This window comes from Lepidochelys olivacea (genome assembly GCF_965140295.1).
Source record: "Lepidochelys olivacea isolate rLepOli2 genome assembly, chromosome: 8".
NCBI classification, from domain to species: domain Eukaryota; kingdom Metazoa; phylum Chordata; order Testudines; family Cheloniidae; genus Lepidochelys; species Lepidochelys olivacea.
Genome location: NC_140418.1, coordinates 63,787,692 through 63,808,392, shown reverse-complemented (window position 1 = coordinate 63,808,392; position 20,701 = coordinate 63,787,692). Strand labels below are relative to the sequence as shown.

Sequence of the window (20,701 nt, the reverse complement as noted above, 5' to 3'; positions counted from 1 at the left end):
ATTTCTTATTTGTAACAAGAAAAGGAGGACTTGTGGCACCTTAGAGACTAACCAATTTATTAGAGCATAAGCTTTCGTGAGCTACAGCTCACATCTGAGGAAGTGAGCTGTAGCTCACGAAAGCTTATGCTCTAATAAATTGGTTAGTCTCTAAGGTGCCACAAGTCCTCCTTTTCTTTTTGCGAATACAGACTAACACGGCTGCTACTCTGAAACCTGTCATTATTTGTAACAGTTTTCTTTACATTCAAAGGGTCAAAGCAGAAGGCTAAAGGTAAAGGCCCTGCTCATGTGAGCAGACCCACACAAAGGGATGACTTTTACAAGCAGAGATTACTCACGTAAGTAAGGGTGCTAGACAGGCTTTTAATTAAGAAGGGCAACATGGGGGTGACAAATACAAGTAGGGGAGGACAAAGGTGACAACAGTGTCATCATTTAGTGGCTTAGGTGAGTGATTCACACATCTGAAGTTTACATGATTTTCTAAAAAAAGATTTATATCTGTGGACTGAGATTGTCAAAGTCCCTTAAGAATTTAGATGCATAATAGTCATTGAAAATAATAGTTGTACTCCATCTTCTAGGCACCTTTGAATATCTCTGCCATAGTCTGATTAGTTAACATTTCTCCAGACCTCAGAATTTTTCATTCACTGGATCTAGATTTCCCAGAATTTGTGGGTGTTGGATCCAGTATAATTGGGGGATTTCTTTTTCTAAAAGACTAAATAAAATGGTAGTTGGGAACACTGGTGAATTGATCTCTAGTCTCCAAGTACATATGTAGGTTTTATGGGCCTAATGTATCTAAAATCAAATATAGAAATCTTTTAAAATAAGCCAGATGGTAGCTATTAGTAACATTTTATATATATAATAATTGAGAGGGCATGTTCAATCTTAATTGACAAGACAGAAGCAGAATCTGCCATGATGGGCTCATTATAAATGCTTAGGTAGACTAGTTTAGATTAGACAGAATTGTTTTCAATTCAGACTCAGCAGTTTTATTCAAATTTGGGCAGGGAGGGTTCTGATATTTTGGACAATATTCAGACCCTCCAAATCTAAATGATATCAGTTTTCAACACGAGCCTTTGCCCACTTCTCTCTGTAGGACTCCTTCCCCTCTTCCAGAGCCCCAGGCCATATTTTAGACTTGCATGCATTGACCAGCGTGGATGTGATAAGATTACACAGGTCTTCACTGTTTATCATTTCAGTGGTAATGTCACCAACATGGAATGGGTTTCTAAGTAACAAAAAGTGGAAGCCCAACCTGCCTGCAAAATGATTTTTTTTTCTTTCAGTGATGGTTTGTTTATATAAAATAGAAAAAGAGGGAGAGATAACGGAGTCATATTTTAGCTCAAGTCAGTCTTTTGGAAATATTTATACAATCTAAAATCTACCTGAGCTCTGCACTGCAAGCTGACAAAATAGTCTGAAACGCTTTTTCAGATGCTTAGATTCCCAATTTGCACCTAAAATGAATAACACGGTGTGTTTGGTTTGTGTAGTGCCAGTATGTGAACAGCCGCCTGATGTTGATTTTGGAGAAATTATTAGTGGCGAGAAATCACAATATGTGGAGAGCGACTCAGTGCAGTATGGCTGCTATCCTGGGTACACGCTGGCAGGATCTGAACGGATAACGTGTTATGGGAGAAACTGGATGCCACCGCCAAAATGTTTGGGTAAAGGGAAATTTGAGTCTATTTTATTCCTCACACCTTAGGTCTTGGTGAATTTTTGTTAATGTATGTAGAACTCGATAGTTAATCAGAGTCCATAGGTGAGAAGAATCCTTCATTATTCCACCATGCAGAAAAGCAGTTGGTTGCCGTCACTGTGGTTCCATGTTGTGGAGTCAGGGTGCATTCTGATGCAGGTATTTGACAAGGGAGAAAACAAGTAATGTATTAAATTTCCATCACTGGATTTTATAGCATTGTTTTCTCCAGTGGGTTCAATGTATTCTCCCTCAGTGTAGAGGTTGACATTATAATAACTGTGGTGTCACCTTCTTTCCTTATTCCTGGAACAGCTTTCCTCCAAATCCCTCCACAAACCCTCCTCTTGTGGCTTGGCTTCCCTCACTCCCTGTAATCTATGCTCAGACATTCCTCATTCCAGCTCCCAAGAGAACAATTTATAAATAGTAATTTTAAACATTTGGCAATTTAAGAAATATATTAGAAAGCCTAAGAGGTTAATGTAACATGGCTAACTTTAAACCCCTGCTTGCCTCCCCGCATACATAGAATCATAGAATATCAGGGTTGGAAGGGACCTCAGGAGGTCATCTAGTCCAACCCCCTGCTCAAAGCAGGACCAATCCCCAATTTTTGCCCCAGATCCCTAAATCACCCCCTCAAGGATTGAACTCACAACCCTGGGTTTAGCAGGCCAATGCTCAAACCACTGAGCTATCCCTTTCCCCCATCTTCTAAGAAATTTAACCTTTTCCCCTTGTTTTGTGTATATCACACTGAGCCCCTAAAAGTAATATTCTTAGTCACAACTTTAATAACTCATGTGCCACATTTTCACTAGTACTATGAAACCTATTAAAAGTTATCCATTGAGAGACTGATAAAAATCAGTCAACACAAATGGTCTTCTGATAAAAAATGAAACAGAATTGTACTCAATACCCTTTGGAGTTCATAGGGATGGTCTCCTAATGAAAGTAATTGCTTAATAAAGGTGGTCACTTTGGAGAGGTAATTTGAATTTAGTTTTCTATTCTCCTCAGTGACTTCTCTGGTGACTCCAATTCCAACTACCCAATCAGCAACCATCTCCCTTTCACCATTGTTTGACAAGTTTAATTTGCAATCGAAATGCAATTAGACTCTGAGCCTAATCACCCAATGGAAACCGTTTTAGGCCCCATATCTAATGCATGAAATTTATTATGAGATTTAGTTAATAAATTATTCTTGACATTTGGCATAATCACTTTCTGCAGCCAGATCATAGAAGAGATTATTATTATGGTGAAAGATTAAAATAAATAGCTTTAATTGTGTGTAATCTGATTTGGAGTTTTGGAAATGATTAACTTAAAGCTTTTTGGGGAATAATACATTGTTCTAATTTTTTCCTGTTTTCATTTAGCACCATGTACCATCACAAAACAGCAACTGGAGGACAAAACTGCTTCTGCCCAGTGGCTGCAGACGTACAATAATTATTCTAAATGATCAATTAGTGGAATTTTCCTGCAGAGAAGGCTATAACCCCACAGATCATTCAGCCAGGAAGTGAGTTGATGGACACATATATTTTCCACTGTGTATCTCTGGTAAGTATGATAATTTGCAGACACTGTCTATATCTCACATGAAATGAGGGGAAGATAATGAAGAAAATCTCATCCAAAGTAGCCTTAAGGGTGAGCAAGCAATGATTGGGCATTCAGTATCCTTTTTTTTTTTTTTTTTTGGTTTTATTTGTTTTTTTGCTTAGCCACAGGAAAGAAATGTGGACGTCCACCTGATGTTGCTAATGGAGATATAACTACTTTTTCCCAAAAAGAGTATGCCTCAGGCTTTTCTGTGGAATACAAATGCCAAAAGTTTTATTCAGTGAAAGGGCAAAATAAATCTTTCTGTAACAATGGAAACTGGACAGAAACACCAATTTGTGAGGGTAACATGATGTTTTCTACAACAAAACCTATAGTTTTTTTTTCCAGTGTATCTAAGTATATCTGGTAGCAGGTAAATGTGTTTCACAGTTCAAATCATTTTTGTTACATTATTTTGTACCAATATTATGAACTGTGTAATACAGAGATTTTACTGTTAGAAATCCTAAATATTTTTTGATGAACATTCAAAATCTCCTGAGCTTCTTTTAGGAAATTATTGGAAAATGTATTTTCTTTACTATTTCAATGAAGTCCTTTTAAAGGAACATTCAATGAAATTTCAGGGCAGAAAATTCGCAATTGATAAAAGTAAATACTTTTTCACAGAGCACTTAATTAGATGGTGGAACTCATTGACATAGGAAGTGATTGAGGCCAGAAGTTAGCAAGACTCAAAAAGGAATTCAGTGTTTATATGGCCTACAAGAATATCCAGAATTATCATGATTAATAATGATAAAAATGTGGAAACAATATTCATTCATGTTTCAGGGTTAAAACAGTCTGTAATTATTAGAGATCAAGCTGAGATCTAATATGAGGGGCTGGGGAGCAAATTATGCCATCTCTGCCTGCCTCAGGGTTCTTACACACTCCTGTGATGCATCTGGTACAGGCCACTGGCTGAGATCTAATCTGGGAATCCCAGGTTCTTCACCAGACCATTTTTCTATTACTAACATCAAAACAAATTTGATTATTGGAAAAGCCAGGTAATATCTTGTTCAGTGTTTGTTCCTGACAATCCAGATACTTTTCCTCTCTCTCTGCCCCTGAATCACTCCACCTAGACCTCAACCACGATAACTATACGTACATCATTAGACTTCTGTTTTTCTCATTCTAGAGCCATGTGTTATCTCTCAGGAAGAAATGCAAAACTGTGGCATAGAGCTGACTGAAACATACTATGGAAAACAATACATACAACATGACAATTTTGTTGTGTTTAAGTGCAAATCAGGACATGTACCCCTGGCATTTTTATCTCCTGATTTTACTGTGTGGTGTCATTCAGGCAATATTGTGTATCCCCAGTGCAATAAACGTATGTATTCCTTAATTAAATTACTATTCCTTGGGATATTCTGAGCTGGGAGGAAAATGAGCAAACTTGAAACAAAAGACCAGTGCTTCATAGGTTTATATTTGTTAAATACAGGGGAAAAATGACATCACTATCAAATGTGGAATGTACAGATGACACTTATGAAATGAATTACCTTGTTTTTATTTAGGAGGGCTTCATTGATCTAGTTGTTAGAAAACAAAGATTTAATAGATCAGGGTATATAGCAGCATTAATTGCCCTGTTGCCTTGTTTGTCAGTACACATTGGAAAATTATTAGCCTTTAAAGGAGAAGTCAAATTAGATGCATTTATGATTAAATTGGCTCCCTTGCAAATACAGGTGTGGGTTTATGAACCTAGCAGAGGTGCTTCTCTATTCATTTATCATTATTGGAAAGAGTTGGTAAGACGGTGGATACATGGGACCAGAAAGCAGAATTTCCTTGGGTGGTTTTTTTAAGTGTTCTCAACAAGGTCCTTCACGTCAGTCTATTAAGGGAAATAAATACTCAGAGTAAAGAATACAATTCTATATAAGTTAGAAACTTGCCAGGCAATGGGAAACTTGGTGTAATTCTTAGTGGGTTTGAGAGGATAGAAGGGCATTCAGGCACCTTTCTCTCTCTCTCCACATTCGGGGCCACAAGTGGGTAGTGGGGGAGAAACAGCTCCTGCCATAACTGTAAGTAGCACAAGGACTGTTCTAAATTGTGCTGACAAGAGAAGTGCCATAGGGAACCTTCTACCAGCTGAGGACTAGGTGGAGTGCTGTGAATTACAGCCCTATACCTTTGATCCTGGGGCTGCCCATGACAAACCACTCAATCACACTTGGGGGAATCTTCACCATTCCCAGTTAGGGATAGTTTAAAGGTTTTTTTCATGTCATGCCAGTGGTGCGAAAAGACCTTAACCGGGGTCAAGGATGTGGTCTCTAGAGTTTAATTAATGACAACTTAGAGTGGCAAGAACTTAAGTCAACTCAGGGCAAGCCTCTCAACATGCCATGCCCAAATGCAGGGCACAATGTATAACAAGGACCCCAAATGAGGGGGACAAACTTTTAATTATGCTGGAATTTCTCCTAGGCTCACCCAGACTATGATATTAAATTGTTCTTTAATGCATATTAAGTAGCTCAGTGGAGAAGTGCTTATATCACAATAACCACTACCATATCTTGTACTGGAAACATCACTAGACAGATGTAAGCACCTCTCTACCTTCTTAGTCAGCCCAATGCAGAGTACATAGAAATAGTCTACCCAAGATACATGAACATGACTGAGCCTTGCTAAAGCATGGATCTCATGGTAGAATAAAACTTCTCAGGAAGAGTAATTCCAATATTCTAGCCTTACCACCCTTCCTTCCATGTTATCTGTACAGAGAGAGAGGTAACTACTTGGAATCAGGAACTAAGAGAGACCTGGAAGAAAACAAAATTGAGGCAAGATTAACATTAATTTAAAAAAATTAGCAAGATTGATCTTTTACTTTATTGAAGGCTCAGATTTTACAGGTATAGTTAGGGTAGGGAATAGTGCTGCTAGAACTTCCACTTTAAGTAATTAGTACCCTAATATATTACTCTGTGTTTCAATGTTCTGTGTTTGTTTTAGATGTGTTAGGAAAGTGTGGCCCCCCACCTTCTAGTCAAAATGGAGACATCATTTCTGACCTATTGCCAGTGTATGCAGCAGGCTCTTCAGTGGAATACAAATGTCGAAGTTTTCATGGAATGACGGGATCCAAAATAATTACATGCCACTTAGGAAAATGGATGGCCCCACCAGTATGCTCAGGTACGTATAAAATGATTCTTGTGATATGAAAAAGAAACAGGACTTTGCTCTTGCTTTTTGGGAGGGGGTGGGGTGGTACAAGTCTGGCAGAGACTAGTTGGCATATCCACCTCAGGCACAGAGCATAAACTCCAAGGGAGAACCCACAGACTAGTTTCTGTGAGTTGGGGAGGAAGAGCACAGTATGATAGAGCTGGTCAGAAATTTTCCCACAGATAAAACACTGATTCATCAAGCTTTTTGCAGAAACATGGTTATTTTAATAAATCTCCATCGTTGCTTGGCTTTCATTCTATGCATCCTAACTCAAATGTTTTTACTAGTGTATAACCCTGTCAAGGTTCCTTCCCCACTCTCCACTCTAGGGTACAGATGTGGGGACCTGCATGAAAACCTCCTAAGCTTACTTTTACCAGCTTAGGTTAAAACTTCCCCAAGGTACAAACTATTTTACCCTTTGCCCTTGGACTTCCACTGCCACCAACAAACTTTATCTGCGTTCCTGAGAAAACATTGTTTGGAAACGTCTTTCCCCCCAAAATCCTCCCAACCCTTGCACCCCACTTCCTGGGGAAGGCTTGGTAAAAATCCTCACCAATTTGCATAGGTGACCACAGACCCAAACCGTTGGATCTTAGAACAATGAAAAAGCATTCAGTTTTCTTACAAGAAGACTTTTAATAGAAGTAAAGAATCACCTCTGTAAATCAGGATGGTAAATACCTTACAGGGTAATTAGATTCAAAACATAGAGAATCCCTCTAGGCAAAACCTTAAGTTACAAAAAAAGACACACAGACAGGAATATTCATTCTATTCAGCACAGCTATTTTCTCAGCCATTTAAAGAAATCATAATCTAACACATACCTAGCTAGATTACTTACTAAGTTCTAAGACTCCATTCCTGTTCTGTCCCCGGCAAAAGCATCACATGGACAGACACAGACCCTTTGTTTTTCTCCCTCCTTCCAGCTTTTGAAAGTATCTTGTCTCCTCATTGGTCATTTTGGTCAGGTGCCAGCGAGGTTACCTTTAGCTTCTTAACCCTTTACAGGTGAAAGGATTTTTCCTCTGGCCAGGAGGGATTTTAAAGGGGCTTACCCTTCCCTTTATATTTATGACAAACCCTCTTCTTGCCTCACTGTAATTTAAAATGTTCTCATAAACTGGACTGGTTGATCACTAGAGAATCTGAATCAAAGTTACACACAACTAATGGAACACCATAAGTGATTTAATTAACCTGAGGTCCTTCATGGGAATGTGTCACTGACTCTAAATGTTCCTGTATCTCTTTTTCAGATATGAGATGTGCACCTCCACCAGAGATTTATGATGGTAGGATTCTAGGTGCTAAGCAACAAAGATATTTGCCTGGTGACAGGATGCATTATCAATGTGGGCGAGGTCTGAGCTTTATTGGATCTCTGACGGTAACATGTGAGGAAGGGAAGTGGTCCCAACTGCCAGAATGCAAAGGTATTTTAATTTCCTATTTCTAAAATAGCCTAGTAGTGAGGATATTGTTGGAATCAAAAATGTCACTCTCAGTCAGAAGTGCGTATTTCCTTGTTTTTCTGTCGTCTTATAATGCACAAATATAATATCTCTTGCAAACAAACCAGAGACAAAATCAATTTCCAGTCTGTGATGTTCCATGCAAGTTCTGAGTAAAGGGTAAGAGGCAAATTTTGTTACCCCTGCTCATACTAAATAGTTAACACTGACTTTGATGAACCTAGTCCAATATTAGGATTTGACCCATGACATAATGTGAATATGAATGGTTGACTGTTCTCTATTTCTGATTTTTAAGTGCGCAGTTTCACTGCCACTTGCAGATGAGCTAGACAATTGGTGAAAATGCCCACTCCTTTGAAGTCAGTGGAAAAATTCCACTGATTGCAATAGAAACAGGATTTCACCACGTATCTTCAAGCTTCCAGAAAAAAAGTGGTGTCACTCTACTGGCTCATTTTGTTTCTTTTCATATACCAGAATTTCACTGGCACAGCAATAAGGGTGGCATAATCAGGGTCATATTATTACCAAGCCATAGCACAGGTTTAGAATAAGAACAATGCAGAGAAAATAGATGAACTAATATCCGCTTTCGTTATGGTCGATTGTGGTCCCTATATAAGATACTGTTTCTCTGAATTCTCCCTCTGAAAGAGTCTTACTTTCACTCTTACCTGAGCCTCTCAGTTTTCCCTATCTCAGTCTTACTGACCTTTTAGCAGAACAAGATAAAGCAGAGAGCAAAATCAAAACAATATGAAACAATTACAAATTTAAAAATCTTGAAGCAAACTAAAATGATCAGAGCCAATGTTATTGGTATTTATGGACAAAAACTTCTGTCTTAGGTTATACACCATTAAATACACAGTTCAGTCACATCATTAAGATAATGCAACCAGGTGAAAACATATTAAAAGACTAAACAAACAGCCTATTGTGTCTAACAACTAAAACCACCCAACTCCCCTCAACCACCCTTGAGAGCTTGAGTGACTAGCTGGTATGGTACAGCATCCTCAGAAGATATGAAGAAAAACAATATTCAGCTGAAATGGAAGTTGGAAATTAAATTGGATTCTATAAGTGGAGACTCTGTTGAATTTGACTGTAAAAGGGAACATGTGAGGGATCCATGATCTTCTCCATTTAGAGTACAGTGTGTGGAGGGGAAATTGACATATCCTAAATGTAAGAGAAGAGGTAAGTGATCTCCAGTAAATGACAGTATTGGTAAATTACCTGTCTCAAAGATGTATTAATTTTTACTAGGAAATTCTCAGATTTAAAAAATACTATGGCACAATTGTGATGGGTACCATAGAAACATGTTGAAAATCATGCTTCCTGACTCAGACAGCTTGCAATCTAAATCAAACACAAATGGTGGATTAAAGAGATTCACTGGTTACTTTGCTTGTGAGCACTATTACTTGAGCTGGGACAATCTTCCTTTGACATCTGAGCCTGTTTAGGTTACCAACAGAGCAGAAAAGTTTTGTAAGTTTTCTTGTCTTACTCAAGTTCTCTAGCTGGTCCAATTCCTCATTCAGATAGCTGACTTCCATTGCAGTCTGCACTCATTTGCTTTCCCTCTGAAACTGATTTTTTTAGCTCCTAAAGTCAAGTCCTTGCTGGACCTCGTCACTGTTAGCAAGCTCCATGTTGGAGAAAGATTTAATGATCTCTTCGAGTTACTGGGAAACCTTCTATCCATGAGGGTCAGTTTGCTGGTCCTCTCAATTATCTGTCTCGCCATGTTACTCTGGGAGTGTTGCAGCTGGGTTTCTCAATCTGCCTAGAAACTTTGTAGCTGCTGACCCAACAAATATTTTCTCTCAGACTGTGAGTCATCTCTCATACCTTTCTGGGAAACCACCAAATGTTGCTTCAATTTCCTTAGTGAAGACTTCAACTCCTGTTTCAGGTCTTGTTTTAATTCCTTTGACCTTCTTTGATGTAACCTTTTTTAGCCTGAGTGGTTAGCCAATAGTCAGGGTCTTCCAACTTCTTTTTTGTGTTAAGAAGAGGAATAGGGGATAGAGTCCGGTTTTCTATGATGCAGCTTTTTTTATTTGAGTGTACACAAAGTCCTGTTCCTCTGAAGACAGGAGGATCAGACAGGAGGCAGTTTACTTGATCGCAATTCCAAGCCAGCCTTCACATTCAGCACTCTGTCCAAAAAATGCTTTCACAGTTTTTCTGCGGGGCTACTCTCTTCCAGGGCTTCTCTTGCTGTCCACTGGTTTTCCTGCAGCTTTCTGGCAACTTCTACCTCAGACATAAACAACTCCACCAATTAATCCTCAGCTCCTGTGTTTGTTCATCCCTATGGGCATGGGCAAAGCAACAAAAATTAAGGAGTGCGTGAGGGGGACACAGATTTGCCTTCTTCCTGAATGTCCTCATCCTTTCTCACGCAGGCCACCAACACAACCACAACCAGCTGCTTAAGTGCCCTGGCCCATAAACTCCTAATCCCATCCCCTCCAAATCAGTGCCAGTGGCGTTGTGACCTGGCGCACAGGATCAAAGTGCTGATCAGGTCTGGACCAGTCAAAAGACAATCTGGCCACAGCCCAGGTACCCCCCACCCTGGCTTTATAGCCTATACCTAGTAAAATCCCTTGTATCAGCTGAGTGACACAGAGGGGCCAGATTGTAAAATCGAGTCACGGTGTGTGGGTCTCTCTTTGCTCATCTGGTCCCAGACTCCAACGGACTATTCCTTTATATAGTATGACTATGGTTGTTTTGAAAGCCCCCTTCTCAGGAATTCCTTCTCATTCTTCTTTGAGTAGTGTCCCAATGGGTGCTCCATTCTAGGTCCACTTGCGTCCCCTGCACCTTTGATTGGAGATTTCATGTAGCTCTGTCTTGTGCACCACACTGTAGTTACCTAGCACTATGAGAGTGAACTGCCCTCAATTCCATTTCAAGCCTCAGAGAGTATCATTCTGCATGGGGAGTATTCTGTTGGCCAGCTATGACTAGAGTCTGGCCCATTTGCATGAGCTGAGTGACACAAATGGGCCAGATTGTAAAATAGAATCTAACCTTGTCTCTCTCGCTATTCATCTAGCCCCGGTCTCTTCTCTGTTCCTTCCCACAGGATCATCAGCATTTGTGTGAAAGCCTGTTTCTCTATAATTCCTTCTTGTTCTCTCAAACTTACCATCTCTCCTTTACTTTTCAAATCTTTCTGTAAATACATCTGTTTTATTTAGCTTAGTAAAGCATTTGGCGACAGGGTACCTCTCAATACAGTTAGTTAATCAAATTTCCAACAATAGATCCACATGTACCTACTGAAATTATATTTTTCTATTTCCAGAGCTATGTATAACATTCCTAGAAGATATGGAGAAAAACAATATTGGGCTGAAATGGAGCTTGGAAACAAGACTGAATTTAGAAAGTGGAGACTTTGTTGAATTTGACTGTAAAAATGGATATGTGAGGGATCCAACATCTTCTGCATTTAGAGTACAGTGTGTGGAGGGGAACTTGCCATATCTCTAAGTGTAAGAGAAGAGGTAAGTCACCACCAATTAAACTACAATATTGGTGAATCACCTGACTAAAATTTTGTAACTTATACTGAGAAATTCTAGGGTTTAAAAAAATAGAGAAGACAAATGGTGAGTTAAAGAGACAGAGGTAACAAGCAAAGTAACCTCTATATTACTTGAGCTGGAACCATCTCCCTTTGACATGTGGGCTTCTTTGGGATACCAACAGAGCAGAAAAGTTTTGTAAGTGTTCTTGTCTTACCCAAGTTCTCTGGCTGGCCCAATTCCTCATTCAGATAGCTGACTTCCATTGCGGTCTGCACTCATTTGCTTTCCCTCTGAAGCTGATTTTTTACCTCCTTTAGTCTTTGCTGGAGCTCATCACTATTAACAAGAACCATATTGGGAAAAGCTTTCCTGATCTCCTCTAGTTACTGGGAAACCTTCTATTCATGAGGATCAGTTTCCTGGTCACCTACTTTATCTGTCTTGCCATTCTAGACTGAGAAGCCCAGCAGCAAAATTCCCAATCTGCCTAGAGACTTTGTAGCTGCTGGCCCAACAAATATATTCTTTCAAATTGTGAATCATTTCTCATACCTTTCTGGGACACCACCAAATGTTCCTTTAATTTCTTTGGAGAAGTCTCCCACTCCTGTTTCAGGTCTTGTTTTAATTTCTTTTGACCTTCTTTGATGTAACCCTTTTTGGCATAAGTGGTTAGCCAGTACCCAGGGTTTTCCACCTCATTTTTTGTGTTTGGAAGAGAAATTGGGCTAGAGTCAGGTTTTCTATGAAGCAGTTTTTTTAATTTACAAAGAATGTAAACAAAGTCCTATTTCTCTGAATGCAAAATGAACAAACATCATGAGGCAGTTTCTTTGCTCACAGTTCTAAGCCTGCTTCACATTCAGCACTCTGTCCAAAAAATACTCTCACAGCTTTTCCTCACAGCCACTCTTCCAGGACTTCTCTTGCTGTTCACTGGCTTTCTGGCAGCTTCTGACTCAGGCACACACAGCTCCACCAATTAATCCCCAGCTCCTGTGTTTATCCATTCCTAAGGGCAGGAGCTGTGCAACGGTATTTAAGGTATGTGTCTGTGGGACATAGATTTGCCTCCCTCCTGACTCTCCTCTTCCTAGGCACCCCACCAGCAACACCACCACCAGGAGCCTAAGTGGCCTGGCCCATGAGCCCTTAGCCCCATCCTCTCCAAATCTGAGCCACTGGAATTGTGGCCTGGCACACAGGATAACAGTGATATCAGGTTTTGCCAAGTCAAAAAGCAATCAGGTCACAGCCCTGGTCCCCCTGCTTTCAGCTTCACAGCCTATACCTCAGTAAACATCTTGCATCAGCTGAGTGACACAGAGGGGCCAGATTGTAAAATAGAATCAGAGTCTGTGGGTCTCCCTGTGCTCATCTGGTCCCAGCTTCCAGCAGACTGTTCCTTTATACAATATGATTCATCATCGGTGATCCCTCGATTCGAGGATGATCTCTACCATGGATTTACATATGGGTCCTGAGATGACTGGAACCACAGATCTGCCCGCAGTCGGTACTGACATTTCCTGACAGGTCAGCTGCCTGCTGGGAGACAGTTTTCTTCTGTCTCTCATTTCAGTTTGAGGGCAAAGCACTTCTCCTCAAAGCGGGCCACTGCCTGATGGAGGATGTGGCACCATTGTACTTGATTGGTGGCCTGCTCCTCCCAGCTTGTGATGTCCACATCCGTTTTCTTGAGATACACTTCTAATGTTTCTTTGTAGCACTTCCTCTGACCACCACAAGATCTCTGACCATACTGAGATTCTGTGGTGCTGAGAATAGAGGGCTTGTTTTGGTAGGTGAGAATCTGGCATCCACACACAATGTCCAGCCCAGCAGAGTTGGTGGATAAGGGTCATTGCTTCAATGCTAGTGAATTGGCTTCAGTGAGGATGTTGGTATTAAAGTGGTAATCTTCCCACTTGATATGAAGGATCTTTCAGAGGCATCGTTGGTGGTTCCTCTGAAAACTCTTGAGGTGCTGTCGATAACCCAGGTTTTGCATCCATAGAGGAGTGTAGGGATGACAACTGTCTTATAGACCTGATTCTTGGTGTTCTTCCATAGGTCATGGTCCGTGAAAATGCACCAGAGCAGTTTCCCAAAGGAGGCACTTGTACACTGGATCCTGTGCTGGATCTCACTGGCATTTTTGCATTTAGAGAATGTTGGCTACTGAGGTAGGAGAAGTGCTCAACTATCTCCAAAGTCTGTCTCTCGATGGTGATTTGTGGTGGATCATGTGCAAGGCCAGAAAGCAAACTGATGGAGCACTTTAGTCTTCTCGATATTAAGTGAGAGTCCTAGGCTTCAGTAAGCTTGTTCAAAAAAATGTAGTGTGGACTGAAGGTGTGAATTCTCAGTGTGTGTGTAAGAATGGTACAGTCATCAGCATACTGAAGATCAATAATGGACACCTGGAGGACTTTAGACTTTGAGCAGAGACGTCTAAGATTAAAAAGTCACCCATCCATTCTGTATTGAACGTCAGTTCCAGTGAGGGAGGTGGTCTTTAACAAGGACCAGAGTGACTGCTAAATAGATGGAGAGCAGGGTTGGGGCAATAACGCATCCTTGTTTAACCACAGTTTTGATGATGAAAGGGTCAGTCTCCAAGTCATTACAGAGAACAGTGGCAGTCATCTGATTGTGAAGAAGCCTTAGGACCCTAATAAATTTTGGAGGGCAACCAAAACTGGCCAGCAGCTTCTCTCTCTATTCATTTAGTCCCAGTCACCACTCTTTTCCTTCACACAGTATGACCCCGGTTGGTGTGAAAGCCTCCCTTTCTAGAGTTCCTTCTTGTTCTCTCAACCTTACCCTCTCTTTTTTACGTTTCAAAACTTATCAGAAAATATTTTGCAATTTTAATGAGCTAAGTAAAGCCTTTTTAGACAGGGTCAGTTTCAGTACAGTTAGTGAACCAAATTTCCAATGACAGATCAACATATGCTTAAATTATATTTTACTATTTCCAGAGTTATGTATAACATCCCCAGAAGATATGGAGAAAAACAATATTGGGCTGAAATGGAGCTTGGAATTTAGACTGAATTTAGAAAGTGGAGACTTTGTTGAATTTGGCTGTAAAAATGGATATGTGAGGGATCCAACATCTTCTGCATTTAGAGTACAGTGTGTGGAGGGGAAATTGGCATATCCTAAGTGTAAGAGAAGAGGTAAGTGATCTCCAATTAAACTACAATACTGGTGAATCACTTGACTAAAACATGTTAATTTTTACTGGGGATTTCTCCTGTTTAAAAAATACTATGGCACCATTGTGATGGGTGCCATAAAAACATGTGGAAAATCATGGTTCCTGACCCAGACAGCTTGCAATCTAAATAAAGAAGACAAATGGTAGGTTAAAGAGATTCACTGGTTACTTTGCTTGTGAGCACTATTACTTGAGCTGGGACAATCTTCCTTTGACATCTGAGCCTGTTTAGGTTACCAACAGAGCAGAAAAGTTTTGTAAGTGTTCTTGTCTTACTCAAGTTCTCTAGCTGGCCCAATTCCTCATTCAGGCAGCTGACTTCCATTGTGGTCTACGCTCCTTTTGATTTCCCTCTCATGCTGATTTTTGTAGCTCTTTAATTCCTTGCTGGAGCACATCGCTGCTAACACGTTACATGGTGGGGAAAACTTTCCTGTTGTCCCATAGTTACTTTGAACCCTTCTGATCCATGAGAGTCAATTTACTGGTCACCTTATTTATCTGCCTTTCTATTTCAGACTGGGAATGTCACAGCCGGGCTTCTCAAGCTGCCCAGTGACTTCATATCTGCTGCCCCAAAAAATATTTTAACTCAGACTACAAATCATCTCTCATACCTTCATAGGAAAGCTCCCACTGCTGCTTCAATACCTTTTTACAAAATCTCCATCTCCTGTTTTAATTTCTTTTGCCCATCTTTGACTTTGCCCTTTTTGGCCTAAGTGTTTAGCCAATAGTCAGGGTCTTCTGCCTTGATTTGTGTGAGGAGGAAAAATGGAGGTAGAGACAGGTGTTTTCATGACACAATCCTTGTTTTTTTACAAAGAATGTACACAACATCCTGTTTCTCTGAACAGTTGGATCAGACAACAGCAGGCTGTTTCCTTGCTCACAATCCAAGCCTACCTTTACCTTCACTGTTCTGATCAAGGAGGTCTCCTTTGGATTTCTACCAGGCCATGCTATCAATTCTTCTCTTGCTGTCCACTGGTTCTCTGCAGCTTTCTGGCTGCTTCTTACTTACACTCACACACTTCCATCATTTAATCTGCAGCCCTCCTATTATCAGTCCCCAGAGAAGCCACTCAACCAGAAATGCATGAAAGTGCTTCTTCACTTAGCCTGAAGGCATGATAGTCATCTTTCATATCAACTTCACTGAGTATGTCTACACAGCAGTCTAAACCTGGTCTTGAGCCCTGGCTCAAGCCTAACCCCTCTTGTATCCACACAGCAATTGTGTTAACCAAGATCTCATACTTAAGGTGTCAGGACCCTGTAGTGCTAGGACTCAGGGATCAAGCCCTATTGCTTTCCTGTGTGCACATAGCCCCAGCTTGTCTCAGGTCCTGGAAGTCCTCTGGATGTATCCCAGAGTTCCTTGGGGAATCCCCCTCAGGGCTCTAGATGCCTATAATCTCTGGTGCTGCACTCTATTGCAAATGGAATCCACACCTGCCTTTGAAAATGGCAGCAGCTCAGATCAGCATTAACCCATTGCCTGCTGAACATCAGTTTGAAAGCACACCACCAGATAGCCTGCATGGTTTGCAGTGGAGAGTGATCAGAAGAAGCTCTTTGCAAAGACAGCTGCTTCATGGTGACAAGAGCACAGTCAGATTTTGATGCACACTTCCTGGACACCCCTGCACACACAGCCCCAGGGAGGGCAAGGGAGGCCTGAGAGTGGAGTGGGGTCTCAGCAGCTGCCCTGCAGGGAGGAGGGGCAGCAGAGTTCCCGGCTCAGCATAGCCAGGGAAGGGATGATCCTCCAACAATCTGGCCTCTCCCCGCTGTCAGGGCGGTGAGTGGGAGCCAGGCCCAAAAATTCCCCACAGCCGCCTGGGGATCCCTTATCCCTGTCTCCCAGGGGGCAGGGATAAGGGATCCCCGTGGAGCACACTGCACCCCAAGCACTGAGGATGCACTTCAACACTCTGCAGCCAGTGGCAGCCAGGCTGGGTTATATGTGTCTTTTTTCCTTTTGAATCCTGTATTTTATGTCAAACTTAAAAATGGACAAAAATAAATAAAGCCCAACCAAAACACGCACCTTCATTGACCATCCCATTTCAAAATTTAACAATTGCAAAGTTTCATTTTAATAGTTCAATGGCCCTGGAGACTGGTTTCTGACTTATCCTCAGAATAGGTGTTCATGGGCATTTTCCTGCCCATGTGACTCAGCCTAGAGCTGGAGAGCCCATTTCTCAGATTAGATGGTAGCTTGGTAGAACATCTTTTCAAACTGCAGTCATTCTACTTAGACAGCCTAAAGACTAAAGGGGTTAATTATGCAGTGTATGTATTTATGTGCTCTGTATGGACACCCGAGTCCCATCAATAGCACCATCACAGTTAGGAAACTGGGTTGGTAGTAGTTTTCTCACAGTGCAACATATTCATAAGGCTAGAGTGTCGACACTGGGCGGGGGACAGTGGGGAGGAGATGCTAGGCACTCTGGGATAGGGTTATTTTGACTTGGGTCTGTGCACTGTGGTCTGAATGCCACAGCCCTAGGTTCAAGCACAGGACAGAAAATCCTTAACCTAGGGTTAAAATGCAGTGTAGACGCTCAAGCTGAGGGTTCCTTGACACAGGTCAGCTGATTTCAGTCTCAGTAACCTTAGGCTTACATTGCTGTGAAGAGACTACCCATAGATTAAAGACACACTTACTGTGAGCTAAGCAACCTCCAATACAACAATACTATCAAATCTATTGATGGAACAATCTATTTTGTCTTACATGATTCTAGTTATCCTGTCTTCTGCTATAGAAGATGTGTAATTGCTGATCTTTCTCCCATAATAGGCTTACTCTTATATTATTGTGATAATTCCTACACTACTGCTGATAATGTGTTTTGAGAAATGATGCCCCCTTTGTAGCACTGGGGACAGAAGCAAATCATTTGTGTGTGTGTGTGTATATGTATATATGAAGAGGGCTGCCTGGAAGAAGCTGATAAAGAGTTATAGGATGAAACAGGATAAAGATCCCTGCTTCAAAAATTCCATCACTTTCCAATGCTAGTAGCTACACACTGGATCCTGATAAAATACAGTAATATGTATGAAATCAATGCATGGTTTTCTATGCTGCTTTTAAGTTATATGTAACATGAAATACTTGTTTTTAATATGTACAGTAGTTGAACCACTGCAGTTCAGGAGTAACTGCAATTACTCTTGCTGGAGTTTGTTCCAGTGTGAATTTTAAGGAGTTGTGCTGAAATCAATATTCTGTTCCTGTGAGAGACCCATAGGGGGGTTGTATGTAATATTTGTTTTAAAAAATTGATGTACTAAATTAATTTTCCCGTATTTGTTCTTTCTCTGACAGGTACTTATGAATGAATAAAAAGAAGCATCAAGCAAATAATTTTAACCCAGATCTGATGAGCAGAAGCCATTAACCAGTTATTTGTAATGTTCACACATTATGTCCTTTGTCAGTATTTTAACATAGATTGTCTGAACTGATACATGTAATTACTTCTTTTGTCACAATGTATATTAAACTAATCATAAAATAGTAACAACAGATGGGCAAAAAGGTTCAAACTACAGCTTTTTTTATGAAAATTGGAAAAGGAAGCTTTAAGGGAAATTGTACACTTGGCCGCACTTCCTGCTTGCTGAAACAGAAAGCAGCACTATTTCTCTCTGGCCCAAATCAGGAACTCCTGGAAGTCTCACTAGGAACCTTGATCTTGGGAGGCTTATAGCCCAATTGCTACATCCGGAGGTTTATTTATGGCTTGAGACTGTTTTGAGTTCCACCCATCCCTAATAGCAATTGGTCATCATTCTTTCAAATGTTTTAGTCCATGCAACCATAATGTTATCTAGACATCTAACACAGTTATATTCACTTCTCTGATGAAAATTTAAACTTATGATGTCTTTTTTTCCCTTTTGAAAATTAAAGAGTTGTATATTTCATTTAGCAATTTTAAAAAAAATCTGTTATTTGAGTGTGTTTTTTATTAATAACCCAACCTGAAGGCGAGTGAGAAGGAATTTTAGGATTTGTTGAAAAGTAGAGACAAAGATGAAAGCCTGCAGCCCATTGAATAGCAACATGATGCATGCATTAGGTAGCGTTTGAATAAATTGACTATTCTTACCTTCTACTGTATGCAACAAACTAGAAGTTAGACCAGTGGTGTGACAGAGATGAACTTATCAGACTCCACATATGTGAGAATGACAAATTAATAAAGAGACAGTGAACACTGATGGAATGCTACATGTATAAACCACCTTCTAGACCTGGGGCAGCATACTCCTACACTATAAATGCTGAACAATGCTCCCCTTCTCTCCCTCCCCCCCCTGCCACGTCATTTCCCCAAAATTGTGTGATGGCTGAAAATTGTCACATTATTACACTGGTAATGTTACTGATCTCCCTAATGGATTCTCTATTTCTAACTTAAATGCCCAGGCTTCCTATCCAATGGCTGGGGAGAGTCAGGCACCTGCCAGTAAGTCTGCATGTGTGATTCCCATCTGTTATAGACATATCTGTCCTGGTTGTGCTCAAGCTAGCGCCACACAGGCATTAGCGTAGCCTTTCTTCCCCAAGTACAACTCTGCCAGACCTTCAGCTACCTACTCGGCTGGCTAGCCCAAGCTATTGCTGGTGCGGCTGCTGCACACTGCTACTTTTAGATGCTAGATTGGGCAGCTCCCAGCTCAAAAGTAGATGTACCCTTAGACTGGGATTCACAAAAGCCAGCATGTTGAGCAAGGAGGCACCTAAACCAGCCAGTGGGGAATGCCCAGGACAAGGGTGTGGCCTAAGCCTTGCTCCTCAGTGGGAGTTCGGCACCTTTTTCTACACAGGATTCACAGGGGTGAACTCTCTCCTGTAATTAGGCACCCAAGTCAGGTCAGCCCTTTTTTCAAAAGCTCACACCACTAGGTGGTGATGCCATTATACCCAGGCATGCATTCACCCTGTAGGAGGAGCCTTAAATCCAAATACTGATGTGGAGCAGGGACTTAAACTCAGGTTGCCCTGTTGATTGCCCTACCGGATAATGGCATATTCTAGCATATGTCTTTCTCAAGCTCTCCTATTCAGCTGTTCCACTTTGTCTAACAAATTAAGTAACTAAAATGTTCATTAGCACAGGGACTTGAACTTGGGACTCATATATATCAGGTGAATCGCTAACCCCTGGACCATAGAGTCATTCTCAATGGCTCTGTAGCCTCCTGACTGTTTAATAGAAAATGGAATGGCTTCAACAGGCAAGATTGCGTTTTAGCTTTTTGATAAATGTTGTGTCCTCGTGTAAACCCTCTTTTTTACATGTCAGGATATTTTCAGTGTTCATCTGTGGCAGAGCTAAGAGGAAGCGTTTAGTCTGGGACAGCGTCACACTGATATTGCTGCTGTTCCTGAATGGCTCACACTAAGAAAGATTATTACTACTTGAAATCTACATGGCTAGTTTTGATGGCAATGGCACGACCTATGCTTAAAGACGCTTTGCTGGAGGGTGGCCTCAGATCCTAGTATTTTCTGAGAAGTTTGGCAATTGTCTTCCCCTGCTGAAACTGAAGCAGACTTTGGCAAGACGAAGGGAGGGATGTCTCCATTCCTTGGAGTAGGGGGGACCCTTACTTCCCTAAAAGGAAAAAAGACTAAAAGAGGGTATAGAGTACATTATAACTTGCTGAATTAATCTAAGACAGAAATTATTATCACGTTTTCACTTTATGGGAAGAAGCAGAAGATAAAGTCTAGAATAATAATCTAAGGCAAAAAAAATCTCAAAACACTAAAAAGTCAAAATTTGAGGAGCAATACTCCTCAGTTTAATAACATCCACATTAT

General features: G+C 40.8%; 1 pseudogene across 1 annotated transcript; it reads left to right on the top strand.

Annotated features, from left to right (window-relative positions):
* The first annotated feature begins 313 nt into the window (after positions 1-313).
* Positions 314-18,207, top strand: LOC311524949 (coagulation factor XIII B chain-like; annotated as a pseudogene). The gene is made up of 12 exons: positions 314-341; positions 1,524-1,700; positions 3,127-3,313; positions 3,478-3,660; positions 4,509-4,709; positions 6,356-6,538; positions 7,843-8,019; positions 9,676-9,782; positions 10,485-10,644; positions 11,396-11,597; positions 14,606-14,806; positions 18,194-18,207. The product of its transcript is annotated as a coagulation factor XIII B chain-like (transcript).
* The last annotated feature ends 2,494 nt before the right edge of the window (positions 18,208-20,701 follow it).